General features: G+C 47.0%; 1 protein-coding gene across 1 annotated transcript in view; it reads right to left on the bottom strand.

Annotated features, from left to right (window-relative positions):
* Positions 1–23,460, bottom strand: part of LOC121833392 (extensin-like) — a 35,868-nt gene that overhangs the window by 3,256 nt on the left and 9,152 nt on the right. Inside the window, exon 2 of the mRNA XM_042286626.1 lies at positions 3,100–3,403. The gene's annotated coding sequence lies outside the window, so the exon portion shown is untranslated. The remainder of the gene's footprint in view (positions 1–3,099; positions 3,404–23,460) is intronic.

Below are 23,460 nucleotides of genomic sequence, written 5' to 3'. Positions count from 1 at the left end.
CTAGAAGTTAATTGGTGGATTGTAAGTAATCGGTTCGCTAGCTATTAAATTTATTTCAAAGGCCAACATTCACCACCTTCCTTTTAAAATTGTTACCTCCTTTCCTTCTTTCTCCCTATTGATCTATTGGTGAGAGCACATTCATTACCCTATTGATCTATTGGTGAGAGCACATTCATTAAGATATGTTTAGAGCAAAAATATTGCTCTTGTGCCGAGATGTCTACCGCAGCCTACAGTGTTATACTCAATCGATTGATTATTTATTTCAAAATCTCTAAGACACAAAATGCTTCGGTAAAAAAAATACATATCATGCTTTAAAAAGTTTAATCTCCACCTGATAGTCGCACTACCTCCCGAGAGGCGGCGTTTATAGTGGAGCGGTGTCTAGGTTGTTGCAAAGGCTGCACTACACTTGAATGCAATAAGACTCGATGAAAGAAAGAAACTGACAAATTGTCATACACAGAACACTTTCTGGGGTCGGTAAATCTCGGTGCAGTCGTTTGCGACTCATTCCGCGACGCCCTACGACAAGGGCACTTTTTTTTTTTCGCTGTAATTAAATAATCGCTTACGCCAGCAAATGGGTGCGAGTTGCCACACTCCGTCGTAAAGCTTTCGCGTGTCGCGTTCGCGTCTCGCTTGTGCATTTCGTTTTCACGATCAGCCCTTGCGATTCGCTTTTGCGTGTTGCACTTTTACCAAGTCACAGTCGCCAAAAATTTACCCCGCGTTAAAAAAATGGCCGCATCTCCACGAGGTGAATGATGCTGATTGGGGCGAAGCTCTGGTGGTGCTGATGATACTGATTTTTTGAGCATTGACCGCAGCACCCTCTCGTCTATAAACGTTGAGCCAATGCATGCAAAGTTTAAGGCGATTATATACGCATTTGACTTCAGCGCTCTCTCCTGTATAGACGTTGAGCGGCTACATGCAACGTTTCAACCATGACATCCTCAGCTCTTGAGTTACTATCTCAGAGCCCCCTACTCGTCCCGCAGTCGTGGCCGAGTGGTTAAGGCGATGGACTAGAAATCCATTTGGGTCTCCCCGCACAGGTTCGAATCCTGTCGACTGCACAAACATTTCTTTTCTTCTTTTAAGAATACAGATGCGATGGCAATCGGTGTGAGCACGGACGCCGGATAAGGTTAGACCCTAAGGCGCTTCGCCCTTAAAACGCCGCCGAGGTAATGGAAGGGAAGCTAAGGCGGTTTTATATTTGGGAAAAAACCCTTATAGTGTTTTCATTAGGCCTCCTAAATCACAAATATCGTTTTTTTTTTTTTTGTTCTTTTTTTTTTTTTTTTTTTTAATTTGGTGCGCGGAGGTTACGGAAATTATTTCAGAGTACCGCTGAAGCCCCTCCTTTCCGGAGCGTGACGCCATGTCCAGAGTTTTCGGAATCTCCGCTCTTGCGCATCTTCAGCGTCTATCAAAGCTATGCACGCACACTCGCTATTTTCAAATGGTAAAAAAAGATGACGTCACGACTGGTGTCAGTGCGGGGGAATATATCTGGCAAGCCTGCAATTGCACGCGCTGCCCACACGAGCAACACGCTCTTTGCGGCCGAAAGATTTGGGGAAAGCGTAACGACTGGTCGGAGGTTTTTCGTGTTTTCTCGCATTTAGTTACATCTTCGGGGAAAACGAACGTGATGTTCAGATTCACGGGAACAAAATACCCTAGGATTCACCTTCGACGCGTTTTTAAAACGCAGCTCTTAGGCGCTCGCTTGCGTGTTTTGCAACGTCGGTGTCCCCGTTGCCGTCGGCGTAACCGGAGGAGGAGGGTGCGGGGGGGGAAGAGGACACGGAAGAGGAGGAGACTGCAGAAATCAAAATACCTCGAGAATTGCGCTCTGATTTCGCATTACTGAGATTTGTAAACGTCTGTCACTATTTTGAAGAACCTCTTCGTTCCCTTTAATCTGTCCCGCCTACAGCTTAGGTCTTTCAACCTTCTTATATATATATGACACTTCGGCGCCTTGTGAGCTTCGAGCGTGAACTCGTCGTACCCCAGCTCGAAGCACATGTACCGAAAGCTCGCGCTGCAGACCACTTTCGAGAGCCACGTGCCGACTGTTAGAAGATGTTACCCACTGCGCCGGTGCACAGTGGCGTAACAACCGACACCGCGGAGCGTGCAAGTGCCGCGAGCGGGTAGCTTCGACTCGTGCTCCTGCTGGAGGAGGGCTCGTGCAGCCGAGGTGCAATCGAACGCAAGGATGCAGTGTACTGGAATACGGGGTAGTGTTGGGACAGGAGCGGCTCGCGTGAGGCGTGTGGTGTAGATCGCGATAGGTGTCGACACCGGCGCATCGGCAGTAGGGTCAGCATGGTAGTAATCGTGCGCGTGCACCGTGTGCACGCGCACGTGCACCATAGCCGCACCGGTCGAAACACTACCGCGTACTCTACTACCCTGTAGCAGAAAGCTAACGCTTGTGTCCGCCATTGTGCAGGGATTTCACATCTTCCAACAAAGGGCAGACTTTCGAAAGCGGTCTATCTCCGTCCCTGCCTGTTTCTATTTAAATAAGCATCTGCCGGTGTTCGGTCGTGTTTCCTCGTGACGCACGTTTACGCCAAGCTAGTTGTGGCACTGAAGGCAAAATTTGTCATCTACAGCGGAAACCAGTGTCGCCACATTTCAAAGGCAGACCGACCTTACGCTGTATAAAGACGAACGTCAATGATTAAAATGCAATTCATAGAAAGGGGCAAGCGAGCTGGACAAGAATGACAATAGTAATAATCCCTGAAGAAGGGGAACAAGGGGTACAGAGGACAAACATAATTCTCCAAACACAGCTAGGCGACGTGCGTGACCAAAAAAAAAAATCCGCCTGGTACAGCGCTCCACTAGAAATGGAGAGGCCCCTGCCCCTGGTTCGATACCAGGACCAGGCGGATATTTTCGGTTGCGCACCAGTCACCTAGTTGGGTTTGGAGATTTCTGTTTGTCCTCTGTCCCCCTTGTTCCCTTCTCCAATGATTATTATTGTTACGAACGTCACATTTGGTTTGGTTTGGTGCATCCAGTTTGTGTTCCCGGTGCCTGGTCCAAGTTGCAAATGCGTACCGTAGACGTCTCGCTTTGCAGCGGGAGGGGCGACGAGGAAGACTCCGAGTCCAGGTCGTCCCTCAGGCGTCCTGGACCCCTGGCGAAGAGCAGGCGCAGCGGGCCCAAAGAGTCCAGTCGATCTAGGGTCCGCCGGAGCTCGGCACTGGCCTCGGAGTCCTGTCGGTTCCCCGGAGTCTGCCCCAGGGCGGACAGGAACTGGCGGGCTTCGTTGACCAGGTTCTGGAGCCTCTCGTCTCGGTCCCCGCCGAGCCTCGCCGGGCGGGACCCATCGTCGGGGTTCCAGCCCAGCCGGACCAGGTCGCTGCGTCGCCACAAGACTCTTTTAGAGCGCAGCTCTTCGGCGCCCGTTTCCGTGTTTTGCGGCGTCGGCGTCGGCGTGACCACGCTGAATTTAGCGGGAAAAATGACGTCAAGTAATCTGAAGACCAATTCACTTCCCCGCTAAATTTAGCGAGAAATCCAGTTTCTCCGCTAGATTTAGCGGACAAATTCCGTTTCTCAGCCAGATTTAGCGGGAAAATGGACGTCACGTGACCTTAACACCAATTCAATTTCCCGCTAAAATTGGCGGAAAATGGAATCGGTGTTGAGGTCACGTGCCGTCAGTTTTCCCGCTGAATCTAACGGAGGAACTGAATTTCTTCATAGGTAACGCGCGACACTAAGTCATGTGACGTCATTTTCCCCGCTAAATTTAGCGGAGAAACTGAATTGGAGGAGGAGGAGAGGAGAAGGGAAGGAGGATGATGGAAAGGAGGAAAAGGTGGGGCACACCCTCCCCTTCTCGTCCTCAAGAGCTGCGCTCTATAATTTCGCATTACAGAGATTTGTAAAAGTCTCATTTTTTCAGGGCATCACGTAGCCCTCCAGGCAGTGTTGAAAGTAACGCGTTACAATATACCTTATTCAGATTCGCCCGCCATCTGTCGGACGTGGCGCCAACCTTCCTTCCGACGCCATCTTTGAGGCGAATGGCGCTTTGGCCGTCTGCGGCGTGTGAAAGCGACGCGCAGCGACCTCACGATTGCTCTGTTGATCCGCTACGTATTCAACGAGGAAATAAAATTAAAAACAACCGATCTAAAGATTCGGATCGTATTATTTTTCTTTTCAAGTCAAGGGTATTACAGTTAACGTTTGAATAGCCGTAGCGCTTTCCTGCGTTATTCTGGTTCCTAAAAAGAGCACCCGTGCGTTAGTGTTGTGTGCTTTTACAGGGCTCCTAATCTTTCCCTTAACATTGCATTAATATGGCAATTTGGGCCAGTTGGCTCATGATCGAAGACAGGCGCCAAAAACACACAAGGACAAGAAGAGACGTAAACACTGGCGCCAATGTTTACGTCTCTTCTTGTCTTAGTGTTTTTTCGGCACCTGTCTTCAATTTTCCATAATATATGAGACTTCCCACGATGGCATGAAGGGCTCATGATATTTGTATGTAACATCAGCGATAATCTATTATTTTATGTGCTTTTTTGGGAGCTACATGTTGCTAGTATTGTAGCTTCGCTCGCGCAGAGCAACGGAGAGGTCCAGTCAACATCACTCAAATACACTGTTTTGCACTTCTTTTTAGAGCGCAGCTCTTAAGCACCCGTTTCCGGCTTGAGCGGCGTCGGCGTAACCGTGAGGTCACGTGACCCCCCGAGGTCACGTGACCCGCCGAGGTCACATGACCACCCAAGGTCACGTGACCCCCCTCCGAGGTCACGTGACCCCCCAAGAACACGTGACCCTTAGTACCCTCCCCTCCTCCTCCTCAAGAGCTGCGCTCTAATTCGGCGTTACAGGGAGTTGTAAACGGCTTTCATTTTAGAGCGCAGCTCTTATTTTTCTCTCCCTCAAGTAGGTTTTTTACATCCGATTGAAGGCTTCTGCAAAGTGCCAGAAGAACTAGGCGTCGTGACAACTTCGTTTTGCACATGAATGATAAAGACAACGATGCTAAAAAGCAAAGACGAACGCTCGCTTACTTTACGCTGTATCATTATTGTCTCGCGACTCTCACATTTCGAGTAACAATTTCGAGATGTAGTCGAAAGCATAAAAGCGGGTTTTTGACTGCTAAACTGGACATGTTGGCGAGTTTAACTGTCCCGCTTGCTCACTTCCCAATAAATCGGGTTAGGGCTGCGGGATGAGCTATTTTATTTATAGCCAAATACTGCAAGCAACCACTTTTATGAGCACTGGTCATATTCTATTGCGAGTAAGCACGAGATTAAAAAGCGCGATGAGCTATGTGAGCGCACTACCAGGAGAAGCACATTAAAATGTTGCTGACATTTATTCGTGCATTTTCTCAAAAGGGGCCAAAGAGTATATATGCGCAAGTACTGAACTTATTTGTTATTACAGGATGATTATAAATGATTACTTTCCTTAGAATAGTGATTTTTTAGTACGTTATATTTTGAATATTCGCACCGCGGCAACACGCCGGTCATTTTCTTTTACGCTTGTGTGCCTCACATACGCTTGTGTGAGTATGCTAGTATAATAGAGCTTTAGCGTAGTTTTTATTATTTTTTAGTTGCAATAAATGTACTACTATACTAAATTCGTGCTGTATCACACGCACTCCTTATAATGTTGTTTTGAGCTATCATTTGGTGATCTCCCCAAGGAATTGAATACAAATTTATTTAATAAATTAATATTTATCTTTCGTGTGTGTGTGTGTGGAATCATATCTGCAATATCCCTACGGTTATACAACGGGGAAGCAAGACTAAACGTTCACCGCACCCATCATAGAACTCTGCAATTTGGGTCAGCACACTCTGGGGCAAGGCGCACTGGGTGAAGAACTGCTCGCATTCTTTAGACCCGCAGCCGCGAATGCCAAACAAAAACAAACTGTCACACAAAGGCTGACGGCCCTGCTAAATATATCGTACACATCTTCCTTGTGCGAACAGGCATAATCAGCTGGTCATTCAAGTTAACGCAGGATTCTAAAAAAATGCGTGAGTCGGCCTGCTCCGGTGCTCGAATGAAGCTCATTTTTACAAAAAGAGATTCTTAATCAAACTACTGAAAACAAACTTGCGCTTAATATTTGTAACTTATTCTCAAGCGGCTGACAATATACAAAAAAAAAAAACAAAAAAAAACATGCACGAACACTACGCGGGGAGAGGGGTTCGTTCTGCGGCAGGCGACGGGTACGGTGGAGAAGCCTCAAAGATGGCACCGAGCCTCTGATAGTACCCGTGGCCGCCGAGAGATGCCGCTACTAATGAATAAGGTCTGAGGCAAGGGCAGGTGTTCTGCGAACCAGAACATACAGAGCGAAGTACCAGGAAATGGATACAGTGTGCGCTGCTTGTGGAGAGGAGGAAGAGACGGCTGAGCACTTGATACTCTACTGTAAAGGGCTTCACCTTATGCCAACCGAAGACAACATGGATTTAATAAAGAAATTGGGTTCTAGAGACAGCGAAGGAAAAGTGGACTTCAAGACTGTAGAGATTACCAAGCAAAGATTAAGTGAATGGTGGCAGAAAGCGAGAGAAAACTGGGCATTTTCTTATTAACTGATGGGAAGGGGGTTTTATAGCCTCACTTTTTTTCAGTGCGGAGTGTATATAGTTTTCAAATTTAAATATTCTACGCTTAAATGGTAAAAATAAATGGCTAGGTGGCGTAAGGTACCGCCCGATCCAAAGGGCTCAGGTGGATTCATTCATCTATCCATCCGTCTGTAACGACGTTACTGGTAATGCGTTAGGCTATAAAGTAACGCACTAACGTACTCGTCAAAATCTGAAATGCTCACAATTAAACGAACTGTGTTACTATCAAATTACGTTCTCGTTACTTTAGACTGGAATTAGTCTCGTTTTTGGTCCCTGCAAAAGAGTGAACGTGCCATTGGGACCTCGTTGTATTCTAAAAAGTTACTAAACAAAGGATACAAATATAATATCGCTCTGTACAAGATGAATTGCTATCGAAGTTCCTCACTACAATTTATCGCTGCAAAATACTGAACTTAAAGGAAGGCAAATGTAACGTTCGTTAAAGTAACAGTACAAGTATTTTGTTACATTTGCAATTCGGTAACAAATCTTAATAACACGTTATTTTGTTCACGGACTAAGGAGTAATTAAAGCTATTTCGTTACTTACTTTAAGTAATAAACACAACACTGCCTCCTGGCCACACCCAGGAATAGCTAAGCTCATGTCAACTCAGACACACACGCGTTTGTCACAGAGACAATTCAACCGCTGTAGGAAGGGTGGATAGAGCCCACTTTAAGTGAATTGCAAACCTTTTTCGATGTTCGACGATAACCTATAGCGCTGTGCTTCCCAAACTCTACTACCCCGAGACTCATTAAAACTATAAAGCATCGCGGTTTGGCAATCGTGGCGAATTTTATCCAATCGGCAGTACCGTATTTACTCGAGTGATGGCCGCACTGTTTATAAAGAAAACCCTAGGGTTTGCTTTTCCGCAGAGCACGCAGAGTGCCAGTCACCGCGATCGACAGCATGATTCCAGCTGTTTACACGTCAGAGATGACGTCTTCGTGCGAAGATACCGTCTGTAAAGATTGCATATTATGGAAGGTCGTGTTCTCGATCTGGTTATTCGCTATGTTATTTATGCGCAACTCAATGATTGGCTGTATGTGTGTTCTGCGGGAAAGTAGACGCGAGGGTCATGTTCATAAATAGTGCGGCTATTACTCGAGTAAATACGGTAGTATGGGCGTAGGTCTAGAAAGCTCCTCATATCGCGCTGGTTTTGCGGTTAAGACACATTCTTGATTCACTTTCTTTTCCCAGGAACCGTCTCCATCCGCTTTTCTGAGACAATGTGGCCCAGAAACCGCACACTTCTTAAACAAAACGTATTTCTTGGCGTTCACTTTTAAGTTCGCTTCCCATAGACGTGCACACACAGATGAAAAGTGATAAAGTGCTTCCTCGAACGTCGCGATTTTTTTTTTTTTTTTTTTTTCAGTTTGGTTTAAGGATCGAGGCTGCAGAAAATTACTTCCAAAGTACCGCTGAAGTCCCTCCTTCCCGAAGCGTCACGTCATATAAGGAGTTTTCGGAATCTTCGTTCTTGTGCATGTTCAGCGCCTATGAAAGTTATGCACGCGACCTCTTGCTATTTTTGAAAAGGTCAGAAAAAGACGTCACGACTTGTGTCAGTGCGAGGCAGTCTAGGGCAATAACTAGTCACTAGAAACGCGTTACCGGTAGCTAGTTACTTTTTACAAACTTGAAACTGTAACTCGTAACTGCTTCGGGAGAATAACTGGTAACCGTAACAGGGTTACTATTTTTTTCTAAAGTAACTGTAAAGAGTAACGGCGTTACAGTTCCTTCTCAGATTTATGTGCAAAAAGATTGCAAACACGAGCACCAAATCGTCTCGCAACTCGAGTCATGAGAGAGAGCCCTTGAACGGGAAGGGCACAGCAAAAACAGCTGCAGAAACTGTTTAAAGCTCGAAAAAATTAAATCAAAAGAAACTGAATTTGTGGTGGCCCTGCTTGGCCAAGCTGGTCCCGCGAACTTGGATGACTGCGATGTTTGTGTCCGTACAAGTCGTGTAGAGTGCATCGTCCACAGCGCACGCAGATGTAACAAAGCGTGGCATCTCTAAAGCCTTTCTCTTTCCTTCGTCCGGCGGAAGGAGCAAATGGTTTTTGCGGAGGACAGTTTGTGGTGATTGTCACCCCAAACGCCCGCAGGCTTACGGGACAACCGATTTTCTGAACCTCGTCTTTTTGCCGGCCAAGCATGCAGTTCCTTCCCTTTTAATTTGAATCGTGAAACTCCCAGATGCACTCTTGCAGGGTCTCGACTTTAAGGGTCCATTTGCTCTCCCTTCTCTTTTTTTTTGCAACCCAATTATCGGTCTTGCCACCCGTCGCCCATTTGCTGTCCGTCATAACTCTGCTTCTCGAGTCCCGACACTTGAGAAGGAGTATTCGCTCGAACTATCTGAGTCGTTCTGCTTGTTTCTTTGTTTTCTTGAAATTCAAAAACCGCCCTTAGCCGGGACTAGAGGCGCTTGTCATCACTTAAATTGTAGATATTCACGTCGTGGCCTTTCCGGGTGGTCTCTTCTAGTTGGGGTGGTGAGATGGAGGAGCGCAAACGTGTCCGATCTGGTTAGGAAGTGGCCAAGAAAAGATCGCAAAAGGCGTTGGAAATTCTACACGCAGTGGTCGTTTGTACCTCGATCAGTGTTTTTGGACCACTGACGTGTTCAGCGGGTTTGACGGACGAATGTTGCCGCTACACTGCTCTCCAAGTTTTCAAGAGAAGCTTTGTGTTTCATAAAAGATTGTGCGCACGCAAAAGAAAGCGGTTCGATTGACGAGTTGATTGAAGTGGCATTAAAAAACACCTAAAAAGCTAATTGCGAGGTATAACTTATATCATTATTGACTTGACATTTGCACGATTTGTATTGCTTCCGTTCCATTTCGCCTCACCAAAGAAATTTGATTGCAAACTAGCACCATGATTCGACACACCCAAGATCTAGACGCGTGCTGCTGTATTTGTATACCTTAAGGTGGTCGCGCTTATTTTAAAGTTATTTGTGAATCATCAGCGTTTATCTGCTAGCTTAACATTTGGAAAAACCTAAGACGGCTGTTATTTTGCCTAAAAAATAAATATAAATGCTTTATCATTAAGTGGATTTACCCAATACTGTCTTAAAGTATGATCTTGTTCAGGGAACTATTCATGGAAAATATTTAGATAGGAATACTCGAACTTGTTAATATTGGTTTTCAGGGAAACCTCAGTTTCTCAAAATTCAGATTCACTACCATGAACAACACAATGTCTTATAAAAATCTCTGCTAATTGAAAGGCATGTTAAGGAAGGTTCCTTTTGAATTTTTTTCTAATATTTGTGTTAATAAAGTAACGACGAAGTAACGGCGTTACTTTAGTGAAGTAACTGTAACTGTAACAAATTACTCTTTAAATTTTGTAACTGTAACTGTAGCAGGATTACTTTTTTTCCCCTGAGTGACTGTAACCGTAACACTGTTACATTTTAGTAGTAACGTGCCCATGACTGGCCCGGGGGAATATGCCTGGCAAGCTTGCAATAGCACGCGCCGCCCACGCAAGCGACACGCGCTGGGCAGCTGAAATATCTGTGCATGACCACAGCTTTTTTTATACTGACAAAACCTGGCAGATCGCCACAAAAAGAGGCCGCCGAAATAAAAAAAAAGAATAAAAAAGTGAAAGCCGCTTACAACTCCCTGTAACGCCGAATTAGAGCGCAGCTCTTGAGGAGGAGGAGGGAAGGGTACGGGGGGGGGTAAACTAACCAGGGGGGGTCACGTGACCTTGGGGGGTCACGTGACCTTGGGGGTCGCGTGCCCCCAATGCCGATGATGTCATCACTGACGTCACTGACGACGTCATCAGTGACGATGACGATGCGGGTAGCGATGACGTCATTAGTGACGTCACTGATGACTTCACCCACTGATCTCTATGACAATTGCTGGATCGCGCTTCCCCGCTTGTTCGCTGCAGCGCAAGTGAAGCCACCGGGCTTCACTCGCTTGGGATACGATTTGCCGTTTTTGCTAGCCTTTGCTGCGGTTTTCCAGCGTGCTGACGACACGTTTTCTACTCGTTCGTCGTCATTCGCCGAAGAAGTTTTTTGAAGACTCTGTGTATTGTTGAGACTTGCCGTTGTGAACAAGTGGAAAATTTTATGAAAGTGCAGTGTCGCAGGAAAGAGGCACAACGCGTCGAAAGGAAGGGCTGGCGGCGTGTTCAAAGCTTCCTTGGCATGCCGAAGTGCCGTGTCTCTGTGCCTTCGCACGCTTGGATACCGACCAAGAACCGACGCCGTGTGTATGTGTTTAGCGAATGCAATGTGCGTGAAGCTGTTCGTGCCTCTGGATCAGCGTCTTTTCCCCTCGCGGTTTAGGAACGAGCTTAATCCAGCGTCCACTAGCGACGGAAGATGGGGGGAAGGTACGTCTTTTTTTCGTCCTTAGACGATTTACACAATACCGTGCCCAACAGCTCCTCATCACTGATCAGTGCTGGCTTATTATCAACCTACTTAATTGCACTTGACGTTTGAGCGCGGCTCGCCTAATTGTAATTGGTCAACAGATTGCACACGACCCTATCGGCCGCGCTTCAAAGATTTTCATTCTCGCCGTCTTGTACTTTTGCTTTCGAAAACCCCCCTTGCTCCACAACGTTTCCCTATTCGTGCTCCCACGGAATCTATTAGAGTAGATTTGGGACATAGCCATGGTTAATATAGTACATAAGAACACGTACAGATCTCCCCCTTTTATTGATAGCAACTCACCGGAACAGCTGGACGATCCAGAACTCCGTGGCCGATATATATAAATGATCTAAAGGCATCTACGCGCGACGCACGTTCAGAACTTTGGCGCGGCGTCAATTCTTGACCGGTATCCAAGCGTGCGAAGGCACAAAGATGCATCACTCGGCGTGCCAAGGAAGCTTTGATCACGCCGCGACACCGGCGACACGTTTTCGACGAGTTGTACCTTTTGATACGGCTTCACGCACATTGCACTCGCTAAACACATTCACACGGCGTCGGTTCTTGGTCGGTATCCAAGCGCGCGAAGGCACAGAGACACGGCACTTCGGCGTGCCAAGGAAGCTTTGAACACGCCGCCAGCCCTTCCTTTCGACGCGTTGTGCCTTTTTCCTGCGACACTGCACTTTCGTAAAATTTTCCACGTGTTCACAACGGCAAGTCTCAACAATACACAGAGTCTTCAAAAAACTTTTTCGGTGAATGACGACGAACGAGTAGAAAACGTGTCGTCAGCACGCTGGAACACCGCAGCAAAGGCTAGCAAAAACGGCAAATCGTATCCCAAGCGAGTGAAGCCCGGTGGCTTCACTTGCGGGAGCGGCAAGCGCGATCCAGCAATTGTCATTGAGATCAGTGACTTCACCAGTGATGATGCGATGGCGATGCGAATGTCGGTGACGTCATCAGTGACGTCGCTGATGACGTCATCAGTGATGATGACGATGACGATGCGGATGTCGGTAACGTCATCAGTGATGATGACGATGACGATGCGGATGCCGGTGACGTCATCAGTGATGATGACGATGACAATGCGGATGCCGCTGACGTCATCAGTGATGATGACGATGACGATGTGGATGCCGGTGACGACATCAGTGACGTCACTGATGACGTCATCAGTGATGATGACGATGACGATGCGGATGGAAACGTCATCAGTGATGATGACGATGACGATGCGGATGCCGGTGACGTCATCAGTGATGATGACGATGACGATGTGGATGCCGGTGACGTCATCAGTGATGTTGACGATGACGATGTGGATGCCGGTGACGTCATAATTGATGATGACGTCATTAGTGATGATGACGATGACGATGTGGATGCCGGTGACGTCATCAGTGACGATGACGTAATCGGAGGGTCACGCGACATCGGCGGGGGTCACGTGACCCCGCCGATGTCGCGAGCCCCCCCACGAGGTCACGTGACCCCGGTGGGGGGCTCGCGCGGTGCATTATGGGACATTTCCCATGATGAACCGGGGTCACGTGACCTCGGGGGTCACGTGCCCCCCACGAGGTCACGTGACCCCGGTGGGGGGCTCGCGCGGTGCATTATGGGACATTTCTCATGATGCACCGCGCGGATACGCCGACGGCGACGGCGACGCCGCTCAAGCCGGAAACGGGCCCCTAAGAGCTGCGCTCTAAAAGTGGAGCGGCAGACAACGGATGAGAGGAGAGCCACGTGACTGGCGCCCAGCTGCGGCGAGACGCCGAGCGAACAAGTGTGGTTCGGGTCCTCGCCGCTGCAAAAGCTGTGCGCTGACGTCCAGGTTCCCCGATTGTGTTGGGAGGCAGGCCCTAGGCTGCCATGGCATGGTGGCGAACGAAGCGGTCCAAGGAGATCTTGGGTGGTCATCGTTTGAAGCCAGAGAAGCAGCTAGCAAGATCGGCTACGACGGGCGTCTGCGGCTCATGGACCGAGGACGGTGGGCCAAACGACTATTTGTGTACATACACTTGACAGGGATACAGACAAAGTGGAGAAAGCGACTGTACCAGCTGGAAAAGAAATATGGCTTCTTTACTGTGCCCGTGGCTGCCACTACAGAGCAAAAGTGGGAACTGGAGGTGCGGAAGAGAGTGCGCGAGGAAGAGGCTGTGCAGTGGCCGGAGGCGGCCCGCTCAAAGTCAACCCTGCAAGTGTACAACCGCTGGAAAAATGAAATATCGACAGAGACAACCCTGTATGATAATAGCCTGGGCAGCCGCCTGCTTTTTGAAGCACGTGCGGGAGGGCTAAGAACGCTAGTGTACAGGCAGCGTTTTGACCAACAGGTACAATCAACATCATGCCGGGCTTGTGGCGAAACCGAGGAAACTATCAAGCATATTGTGCTCTCCTGCCCAAGTCTCGTACCAAGACACCCGGTGGATTGGTTCTAGGCGCCAGACAACGGGCTGCATCTAGACGAGGCACAATCACACGAACAATTTCTGGCAGAAGCCCTCGGCTTCCGAGTTGTGCACACAGGCAGGGATGCTGTGTGCTGGCCCAGTGCGGACTTAAATCGCGCTGCAGTTGCACTGCAGCCCAGCTGCAGCGACGCAGTCGAGAGGACTAAAAGGAGGCTGGAGGACTGGTGGCGAAGAATGCAACAGTAGTGCAATTTTTTTTTCTCTCCGTTTTTATTCGGCTAGGTCTGATTTCTATTCAAACCGCCCGCTTCAAAGGGAACAGCCATAAAATCATCATCATCATCATCATCATCATCATCATCACCCGAGAAATGGCTCTTTGATGCCGTGCTACCAGATCCTCGCGCTCCAAATCTGCGACCGGGTACTCTATGGCTCCGTCGTCGAACTGCCAGCCTTTGTGAGTATAAAGGAGGCTACGGTTTAACGGAACGACAAATCGGAGGTTTTTAGTGTTTTCTCGCGTTTAGTTGCATCTTCAGAGAAAACGTACATGATATTAAGATTCACAGGACAAAAATACCCTTGAAGTCACCTTTTCAGCTTCCCTTTCAGTAACTGATCCATGAGGCACTCAAACGTTACGGAAGCATTAAAATGGCCAAAGGGCATCACATTGAACTGCCACAGACCACCTCCAGTAAATAATTATGTCTTCTAGCGGTTTCGTACATCCATTTCGAGTTCCAGTGCCTTCTCCCGAGATCTGGTGAAAAAAAAACTAGGAAGAACCCGCTATGCGTCGAACGAGCCATCAATCCTTGGGAGAAGGTAACACACGAAAAACACCCACTCGCGAGCGCGCAAACACAAATGCACCTTATTAAATGGGAAATTTAAATCGCGTAGTCATCAAAATATGGCATACCATATGAGTCTAACAAAATAATGCTTCGTTGCTATTCCAACTGTCCAATCCCAATGACATGGAAGTTTTGGTTTCAGCAAGTGTTTCTTTGTTATTATTTTTTTTTCTTTCAAAGGGCAGAATTCCAAAAGAGCTTCTTAAAACAAAGTGCTCAATGACGATTCCCTGTACTTCGATCTATTGACGTGTTCACGAAAATCGAAGTAGCTCTTGCGCGGTGCGACATGGCTTCACGGCATGGCAAGATTGCATGTGGCAGAGACCAACCTCCGCCATTCTCGACGTAAAACGGGATATTCCAGAAGTTTAAATGAACCCTCTGTTGGAATAGTGATCTTGTCAGGGTCGCTATGAAGCACGTAGCCAAGGGGGAAGGGGGGGGGGGGTGCTCGATAAACACAAAGCGGGGGCCAAACTTCGCGGAGCGGGACGATTGAACTCTTGCGACGGTGACGTTGTGCAGGACGAGATGTCACTCATCCGTACTCTCTCATGGCTGAATTACAGCGAGATTTGTGGAACAGAAAGTCGTAGTGAGGTTCACTTGAGCCCGTGCAGGCCCCACCGCGGGACACGCCGATTGAACGACTGCCCCGAACACATTGCACACGTGTGTCCTTTTGTCCCCTATAGACCACCTGTCGATACATCATACTTGTACGACCAGGCACGTAGCCAGGATTTTGTTTCGGGGGGGGGGGGGGGGGGGCGCCCATGACAAAATGCTGTATGAGGGGGAGGGGGAGAGGAGGCCCCAGCAAAAGAAAATATTTCGGGGGGGGGGGGGGGGGGGGTCTGGGCCCCATGGGTCCCCGCCTCCCCCCCCCCCCCCCTCCCCTGGCTACGTGCCTGCGCAAATCATTTCGTTTGCGGAAGTTATCGGTAACGACGAAGTGACGTTTCACAGCTGTCGAAAAGGCGTCATTTGATGCCGAAGTCTTCGCTTTCGAACGAGGCGATAAACTTTTCGATATAGCGGAGCCGTCGCAGTGTATGCGGCTTCGAGTCAGCCAATCATCCTCCACCGTCAGCATCGCTATCGGAAGGCAGGCCAAGAGTGGGGCGAGTGGTGACGCCGGAAGTGTTCAAGAAATGAATGGGCCGTGTGTGCTGCGGAAGTGGTTTCCGCCATCGCGAATACTGTAGGGGCGATCGCCTCCCTACCCTCCCCTGTTGCGAAGCCACAAGGCGTTTCAGGCGACAACGACGCTCAGCGCCGTCACTTATTATTTTTTTTTTCGTCTTTTTTTTTTTTTTTTGCCTGTGCGCGGGTTAGGGGGGGGGGGGGGGCTGTTGCAATGCCGATCTCTCTACAACTTCCCCATGAACAGCACATCGTGCAGTTGTGACTGCCAGGTCCTCGCAGGTTCTGTCAAAAGGGGCGAGTGTTCGACGATTCGTTATGCGAGCAAATCAAGTATCATATGCAGACGCACTTGCCAGAAGTCCTCTGGCTGCGTTATGCGACTGCCGCAGCGAACTGAATCGGGAGGGTATTCTTCACGCGCACGGATAGTGCCCCTCTTTGTTTCGATTAGCTACAGTCGCGTGCATGTACTCACGGCCAATACTGCCGCAGTATTAATGCGATAGCATTAACTGTCCCACGGAGCGAAGTAGGCTTTGCTTGTAGACGTTGTCTGTAGCAGCGAAAAACGGCACCTTAATTCCCATTGCCTGAGCGAAACGGCACCTAAATTCCGATTCGCTGAGCGAAAGGGCAAGAACGCAAATGCTCCGTCACAGAAGGCGGCGGGGGCGGTCAAGGTCAAACCGGACGTGCCTTAGAAATAAAACGCAAAGAAAAGCACAGCAGCGCGAATGCTTCGTCGCGGAAGCCGTCGTGAAGGCGGCGGGGTGTGCCGCGCCTGGGCAGCGGGGGAGAGTGATGTCACAGCAGGAGTGCCCTGTGAAAAATGAAGACGTGGCGCGTTGCTTGTAGGAATGCACTGCGTGTAGGAATGCTTTTGCCTTCCTACACGTAAGCAGTGTTAAGTGTATCTGCCGAATTTTTTTTTTTTAACACCGAACTTCGATAGAGCCAGTCAATCAGCGTGAAAAGTGCATCGTCACGGAACTCCTTTGTGCTTCTGCTATCAACGGTTAAACCAGTCACGCAGAGTGGATACGCCGCCAAACTGTTACCTCATTGGTACAGCTAAAGATACACCAAACACAACCCTGATGATGCACTTTTAATGCTGCTGGATTGGCTCGTGAAAACAAAACTATATGCAGAAAACAAATGTGAAACGCTCATCGAAGTTATTCCGCGTGGAGAGGCTCTATGTTTTTGTTTGCTTGTTGATGTTTTTGTTGCTCTTTATATGAAAATGAAGACGAGGTGTTTTCTTCGCCTATGGTGCTGGTGCGTTGTTGACGATGGCGCCGAAACTGAGACAGATAGCTCAAAAATCGCGCGTCTATTTTTTTCCTATGAAGGGGCTGCACGACATCATCGTAACCGTGTGCCCTCTCGTGATCAACACTTTCTTTTTTTTTTTGCTGCCTAGGGAGCGGGAAATGTTTTCGCCTCCCTTATAAAACGTAAATTCCCGCCCCTTTCCGCGTCTTGCGCAGAACCCGTGCCCGAGGAGCTGCACACTCTGCCACCCAGACTACACGCCATCCACTGCCCACGTTATCTACCAATGTTCAAAATTTATTTGCGTACGACACACACCCTATACCTATGACAAGGGGTGTCGCGAACTTCTGTCGAACCACAAGGGTCGACTGGTTCGCCGAACCTTCGACCTTTCACTAAAGTTCGAAAAAAAACGACTAATGGACAGTGTTGCCCGGCTGCTACAGGAATATCTGAGAATTTTGGGAAACAAATAGTTCAGAAAGTAGTTTCTTTTATATTTTATAAAGTGCTTACCAATTTTTACACCATATAAAAGCGAAAATATGCGCTTTTAACGCTTTCGTTAGTTATTAATGCCAGCCAGTAATGGCAATACACTCAACAAATATTGCGCTCTTCCTCCGCCAGGCGGAGTCAACTGGCTTTTTTTTTTTTTTTTTTTTAATTATCACGCATGCACTCGGATGTCGAACTTCAGTGGAACCCTTGTCGAACATTGCGTTGAAAGTTTGAAAAAGTCGAGCTTGGTCCAAATCAAACCTGGGCAGGTTCGTGACACCCCTAGAAATTATACATGGTATTCCAGGGTAAGCATAGACAAGTAATGGCGGGAGTTCCTGGGGCCTGGATAACTTTCGGTTGACGAGCTTCTTGTGTATGTTTGAACGAGCAAGAATGAGCAGCGGGTCTCTTAAGACGAAAGTAATCCCTGGAGAAGGGGAACAAGAGGGACAAAGGACAAACATAAATCTCCAAACACAGCTAGGTGACTGGTGAGCGACCGAAAAAACCCGTCTGGTCCGGGTATCGAACCCGGGACCTCTGCATTACAAGTGGAGCGCTCTACCAACTGAGCTAACCAGGGGTTAGAACTTAGACGTCAGTATAGCAAATAGGTTAAGCTTGTCTTGGCGGAAATTCGGAACGGGTATGTCAAAAACCGGATGTAAGATGTGTGTGTTTGTTGACCGCACAGCGCCAAGGAGCACCGCATCTCGTTTTATTTGGCCTCCGTGGCGAAACTTGTGTACACGTGAGGCATTCGAAGTTAAATGCCCAGAAATCAACACAGGTATTTAATTGTTTCGCATTATTCGTGCACGGTAGAGCGTGTCTGAGAACAAAATCACTTCATCAAGTGCGCGGCGTCGCCGTGGGTGTTCGAGCTGGCCAAGGCGAAACTACGTCTTTCGGACGTAGTTGAAGGAAGGCGCGAAGGATTGTGCCACTCGTGCTCGATCGTGCCCTGGAAAAAGCGAGCGGTGCGTTTTCGACGACGAGTAGAGATATCGCGACTGGGACAAAGCCGTCGCAGTGTGTAGTACGATAGCACCGCTCGTTCCCCGCCAAAATTAAGCGGTGCTGTCGACGGCCATCGAGTGGAGATAGGTCGTGACTGTGGCAAAGTCGACCTACAGGGGCGATGCCGCGAATGATATTCACTTGCTCGTCCGTGTTTACACCTGTATCCACGTGAATGATAATCACGTGGATACAGGTGTAAACACGGACGTCAAAAGACTATTTTGAATTCTAGAACCAAAGGTACAAGAAGTTACACGTCCGACTTGTTACGACCGCGCGACACTTGCATGGGGACATATCGTATTTCTTCGAACTATTCCGTTTGAGCAGACACAAACGTTGGCAGACACTTAAGCGCTGTTGTGTTGGACGACGTGGGCGAGTAATGAAATTGAAAGGATGGTACCAGTGGTTTGTGCTTCACGTCTTGCATTGATCGTGTCACAAACAAACGCTTGAAGGCATACTGAAAAAAAATTCTGGCTCTCGAATTTCGAAGTTAAAGTGTCTGAAGTTCACTTGGAGCCAAGCCCAAGGTTCGACTCTCCGCCTTTTCGCATGAAACCGAACCCCCGGCACGGTTCAATGCGGAAAGATCCCTCCGATTCTGAAGTCCTCCGCGTACACAAACTCTCAAAATCTACTTTTTTGTGTGTTTTTTTTAGTTTGTGGGTTTTTGTTTGAGTTTGTTCCGAACTCTCATATAAACCGTTTGTCCACAAGCTCCTACGCACTCATAAATTAACGCCAGCAAGTAATTTTACTCTAAGATTTAAGAAAAGAAACGATTATTTTATGTATCAAATATTTTATGCAGTCGCAAGTTGGTTTGTGTTACGACCAACCTGCGTTGCTAGAATAAAAAGTTGTATTTGGGCGAATATTAATCAATCTTCATTTGCATAAAAACTTTAGTGTCATTCTTTCGATCAAGTATCTTCGCTGTCCGGAAGAGTAGGATGTGTGCATCTTTGATCGATCCTAGTGTTGAGCGTACAATCGATGCGCGTAACACAGAGTCTGTGTTCCAAATCTTACTCAAATGGATCCCAGTTACTCCGGCGGGTCGTGTCACGTGACAACACAGATAGAAAAACGCTGGCCGCGGGTAGGTTTTGGAACGCCGGGGTACAAAACGCTTACCCTGGAGTAAGATCGAGTAAATTTTGGAACACGGCCAGAATGTTCGCTCTCGACGGCCGCGGCTCGCTGCACTTTTTATTTTGCGGAGATCTGCCCCGTTAAAGTTTCCCAGTCAATTGCAAATCATTACAGGGCTTCAAGAAGCCAGTGGACGCGGGAAACATAACAGAAGACCCATTTAATTGCGGAACACACGAGACGTATCTGTAATGTTTTCCTTTAAAAATACGCAAGCAAAACTTTAACCGGAAGTGCTTTCGGCTCCTTGTTAAAGCGGCCGGAAGTAGTTCGAATACCGTCTATTCAATCTTGCGATCCCCAACATCAGAAATAAAATAAAGTTATATTATGTTTTTTTACTGTTAAAATGAAAACCTGTACTAACGGGAGAACATAAAATATTTAGCAACATTTTGAATACGACGCTAAGACTAGCGGAAAGAAAGAAGAGCAGAAAAGTGGGAGAACTCAAAGAGAAATTCCAACTTCCAGGATCGCCTCCTCGGCGGGCCGCGATTGCGGGAAAGGGAGGGGGGTCGAGGGGGGGGGGGGGGGGGGGCGCAGTGGGCCACCGCCCTGGGTAGCGCTGATCCTAGCGACGCCACTGTATGTAATTCATAGGCATTTCTTACTTCGCGTATCCAAGTTGCAGTTAGAAAACTCGGCAAAGTGTTTTGTATCCAGAACAGTAATAAGGTATTACAAACAAAAATAACTGCTTGCCGGTAATTTTCGTATCTTAAGGCACAACATATCCTACCCCGCGTCGGCAAGCATGAAAATGACAGCAAGTTTTACTGACATTACCAATTTGCCACCACTTGCTTTTGCTTTAAATTTACAAACATTTTTCAACAATATTGAAACATTGCTGTTGTTGTTGTTTTGTTTTCATCGTGATCAACGGGCAATATTGGGGAAAAAACTGCTTTTATGCAGCTTGACGTGCAAGCATGTGCAGCGTGCACGTGAACATATATCTTTGACAAGAGGCGGCTGCCAGCTGCCCTGCTAGCAATCGTCTATAAAGCAAGCAACAACGCAAGATTGCACAAATAAAATAATCAACATTATTCAAGCAATGTGCCAATCGATTCAGTGTTGTGTGGCATTTTACAGCGGTGCTATTAATTTCCCCAGGACAAATAAATCTGGACGCAACCCTTTGGACAGCTCATAGATGGCAGCACATAGTACAGCCGCGCAGCTCTTCCTTCTTCGCCAGAGTGGAAAGGCTGAAAGTTTTTGTTTAGTTAAGTAACGTCAGCTACTAGAGGTGCAAGGTACAGGGTGTATCTTAAGCTTTACAGATTTCTTTTAAAAAAATCCCTAAAATCTACACTATTGGGGTTTCTGCAGGTGGGTTATACGGCCAGGGGGATATGATACAAGGAACTATTCTTCACGATTAGTCGGCTAGTCAACTCAAATATGTCAATTACCTCGTAATTAGTAAAATAAACATATGGTTTTAATTAGCAACGTAATGAGTGTTTACCGAAAAGCACTACATCATTTTAGAAAACCTTGGACGGTGGTGGGAAGCGGGAAGTAGCGCTCAAGTAACCGCTCGTACAATAGATGCAAGGCTGCCGGTGCGATAAAGCGGCCGTCTACTATCATCCGCTTTTTGTTATGGAATACTTGTTACATATAGATAATGACATTGCTACTTAAGGAACGTTAGCTACCGGCTGAAACAGCTTCTTTTTTTTGTTACACTATCAGTATATTCAACACTTTAATGCCCAAAACTTGTTGAAGCGCAGGTTTCATGCTAAAAATACTAGAAGTTCGGCCAAAGCAATTTTTATTTGATTACCCTATTTATTTCGCTATGATACAGTTCGCATAACCGGTTACGTTCGAATCGAATGATGTGTGTACACTTGGAAAGACCAATCAAATGCTAGCAAACATACTATTACGTCTCATTTTCTATGTGATACTTTTTAGTGTGATGCATGTCTTGTAGAATTGTTTTTATGAGCGACAAATGTAATTTTAATTACTATTCTATGTACACAATATATTTATGTGAATAGTTTGCTTGTTTTTTTTTTTTTTTTTTTTTTTTACTGTGTTCATTTTTAACTGCTTTCCCGCCAAAGTGTGTATTGGAGCTAGGGCCTCGTCAAGCTGGAGTAGCAGCTTCTTGTCCTCGTTTCTCCTTTTTTTTTTCTCTGTAAAATGTAAGAAGGCTGCAGTCTTATTAAAATTAATATTATTATTATTATTCGTATTATTACTATATAGTAGGCATTACAACGTAAAAAACGATTATTGTTTTAAGCATTGATAGAGTGCAGGCGAGCTGGTAATTAATCGACATCTTGTAAACCCTGAGATGGGGTTTACAACATGTCGATGTCGACCGTTCCCCATCTCAGGGTTTACAAGATGTAATTTTTTTTCACGTGCTAGGCGCTAAGGCAATGGCGACATATCCTGTAACAATGGTCCACATTACACTTGCAACAATAGGTAGATGAAAAACTGTTTCGTGCTGGTGGTGTCGTACTTTCACTGCAGTCTGCTGCGACAAATGGGCATGTGACCACTGTCGTCTGGAAGCAACATCGTCCTGGGGAACACCTCTGGCTACTCTCCGCTAACTGGCAGGTGGGGTCACTCAAGGTTGCCACCCGAGCTCTTAGCTCCCTCCCGCCGTGATGAAGGAGTCTGTGATTCTTCATTAAAATCAATAGAGGTTGACATGCTTCTCGTTTAACTGGAAGCAGGGCCGTCTAAAAAGGTCTTTGTGAGCTGATTTCAATCACGTCCAAATCTTCAAAGCTTTGTCACGATATGTGTCCTCTGTTGCTTAAAATTTTCAGTTAACAGCAGCAGCCTCATTAACTTCTCAAGTAGGTTTCATGCCATCCTCTCAGCAACTGCGAGAATCATCATTCGATTTTCTCAGTAACATCGTACACTTGGCATTTGATTAAGTACTATCATCAAGTGAATGTCAGTATACTCTCCGAATTTACCTTCTGCTACGTTCAGTAAATCTCCAGTAGACTAGGCGCAGTGAGCTTCATCTCTTCAACGAGAAATATAATTGTTACCATACTTGGTGAACCTCCGAAAGTAGATCAGTGAAGGAGTGACCGTCGCTGACATGGTGGAAGCGTCACTGAACGTTAAAAAGGCTGATTTCACCAAATGCTCCCTTCACTGGATTCTATTAATAGAGCCCATTCCACGTCGTGAGTCGCTGCTATTGTCGCTTTGATCTTCAGAATATTCATCGCTGGTCTCTGCACCACACCCTAAAGGAATGGGTATCACCTTACACCCTTTTGTCCCATATAATGCACCCCGAAACTTAATTTCGACGTACAGAGCCCTACAGTCAAACAGACGGCCCCAAATTTTACGAGGGGCTTGATAGCCGTGTGGTAAAATGTATTAAAATAGTTAAAGTACGTATCAAAGACCACAGAAATAAAACACTGAGGTTTGGCAGTAGGAACAAGAAAACCCCGATTACTTTACTTTTTGTTTTGTAGTCAGTAACATGTACATTAGCTATTTTAATAAGTTGTACCACACGGCTATCAAGCCTCTCGTAAAAGTTAGTACCGTCAGATCAACGTCAGCGCGCTGTACGTCGAACTGAAGTTTCGGGTGCATTATATGGGACAAAAGGTGTAACAATACACCTTTTAGTTTTTGAGTGCATGGTTAGGAGGAACCCCACATTAAAAGGACCTGTAAAAATTAACCTACGCTTGTTTTGCGTTACTCAAGGCTACGTAATGTTTCAATACCCCCCCCCCCCCCCCCCCCAATGAAACTTTACCATTCTGTTTGGAGGCCTGGAATTAACGTATAATAGTTACTTTCTGTAATTAATTAAAGTACAAAGCGAGCTGCTGTAATTTTAACGTACTCTTCTTACTCCCAACCA

The sequence above is a fragment of the Ixodes scapularis genome, unplaced genomic scaffold (assembly GCF_016920785.2).
Source record: "Ixodes scapularis isolate PalLabHiFi unplaced genomic scaffold, ASM1692078v2 PGA_scaffold8__174_contigs__length_109621045, whole genome shotgun sequence".
Taxonomy (NCBI): Eukaryota; Metazoa; Arthropoda; class Arachnida; order Ixodida; family Ixodidae; genus Ixodes; species Ixodes scapularis.
The sequence above is the reverse complement of the archived record's forward strand: the minus strand, read 5'-3'. Positions and strand labels throughout refer to the sequence as shown.